Raw genomic sequence first — 2,242 nt, forward strand, 5'->3', positions numbered from 1 at the left:
TATACCTCTGGCAGGGTATATTGGGTCCTCTCGATGGGGCGTATACATCGGACTCCATATTTAGCTCATGTGATTTTATGTTGGTTATTAGTAGCTCCCACAGTTTAGTCAGACTCTATTGCATTGACCACATTTATAGTTCATTCAGTATTCAGTTAGCATGTTATAAATTGGTCATTGCATTCAGTTAGCTTAGTATTCAGTATCTATATCATGTTCAGATTATTTCATTGCTTTATTGCTTTGTTCAGTTATATGTTCTTTCAGATTTACTATATCCTGCCTGCTCAGTACCTTTCAAGTACTGACGCATACGTGCGCTACATCTTCTCGTGATGTAGGTTCAGGTTCTCAGTATCCAGATCACGCTTAGATCGGTTCTCGATCTTCAGTTCAGCAGCATCAGTGGTGAGTCCTCATTCTTCGAGGACTAGTGACATGTTTATCTTTATCGCTTTTAGTCTTTAGTTTCAGTTTTGCTAGATCTAGTTGAGGCATGTCCCAACATTTCTAGTCAGTTTAGAGGCTTATTTCAGACATAGTTAGATTCAGCTTAGTATCTTGAGTTTGATATTTCTTTTGTATTAAACTCTCAGATTTGATATATTCAGTTATAGTATATGGGTATTCCCCATCTTTTCAGATTTATTTATGAATTAGCTTCCGCATCAGTTTATTTTCTTTAGTATGCTCATGATCATGCCAGCAGGGTTAGCTTGGGATCACTTGTGGTCCTAGGTCCCGTGTCCGCGTCTTGGGGGTAGCTCGGGGTGTGACAGTACACAAACCTTAACCCTACCTCATGGAAAAACAGAGGTTGTTTATGATAAACCCTCGACTTAAGTGCAGCAAATCGAAGTAGTTGTGAAAAAGGAAAAACAACAACGACGAACACATTTCAATTAATAAGGAGAATGGTATAAGAGCATTCAGAAAAAGAAAAAAAAAACAGTAATTACAACAAAATAACATGAAAATTGAAACATAATAGACAACATGATATGGTAACAAATATCAAAAGCAAGAAATTACATGTATAAGGTTAATACTACGATAGTCATCAGGCACAATGCTTTAGTCATGTATAATTGAAATATACGCGATTTTCAACCTCAATTGCATTAATTCAAATTGTTTCCAAAGAAGATAAACTTATATAAACAATTATAAAGCGAATACAAATTAAATAACGACTCTATACGTGGATATTTGTGCACTTTGCCCATTAAAAGGACCTTGATCAAACCCCAAACTCCTTAAAGTAGGCCAGATGAGCAATAAAATTTCAAAGAAAGATACAACCAGAAGTGCTATTGCAAATAAACCTATAAGCTGTGGCACATTTTTCATACCTCCAGGCTCCAGCCATACAATTTTCCTTGGGACTGAGACTATCGCTATCTAACCTTTAAGAAAGGTTACAAAACTTTTACGAATAAATAAATGGTTTCACGTAATTCACAGTTAAACTCCAAAATTTCACTAAGTCAAGCTCAGTTATACGGGTGCCATCTACGGCTTTTCGAACTTGATATGATCATGAGTTATAAGTGATGTTCTTTGGTTTGACTAATGCCCCGCCGGTGTCTACTTCAATAAAGGTACGAGAAACGGTCGGGGGCAATCAAGTAGGTGGACTTTGATACATTTAGAAATTAGATAAAAGAATAAAGTTTTTAGCATTTCGTTGTTTGGTAGATAATTTATTTCAATTAAGATAGGAATAAAAAATAGGCACTTTTTTTTAAAAAAAATAATCCATCTAGTTTGTCATAATTTAAGTGAGCTGCTCTATTATCTCATCGCTTAAATATTTATAATATTTTTTTTAAAAAAAAAACAACTTAAAATTAGTTCAAAATTCAAACAAGTAAATATGATAACTTGTGATATTTCAAAGTTTGGCACTAACGAAAGTCCAAAAGTTGCCAACCGGTGGAAAACCTACAAAATATCAAACACGCTTTTCCTTTGTGGAACAAAAAAAGAAAAACAAATCATATCCTCAATTTTCTCCTACCCCAACTCGTAATGTGAACGTGTTCCGACCCTTTATAGCCCCCAAAGGAACAAACCCTTCTCCTTCTTCAGGTTTTAGATCTACGGTGTTTTTTTTCTTCCTCATTTACAAGTAAAGAAATTCCCTTTTCTTCATAGTTGTTGCTCTTTTATCTTTTGGGTCTCCCCCAAAATTCAACTTTTGCTTCTATAAGAGTTTGAATTTCGAATTTCCGATCCGTTT

This window comes from Solanum stenotomum, chromosome 8, assembly GCF_019186545.1.
Source record: "Solanum stenotomum isolate F172 chromosome 8, ASM1918654v1, whole genome shotgun sequence".
Lineage (NCBI taxonomy): Eukaryota > Viridiplantae > Streptophyta > Magnoliopsida > Solanales > Solanaceae > Solanum > Solanum stenotomum.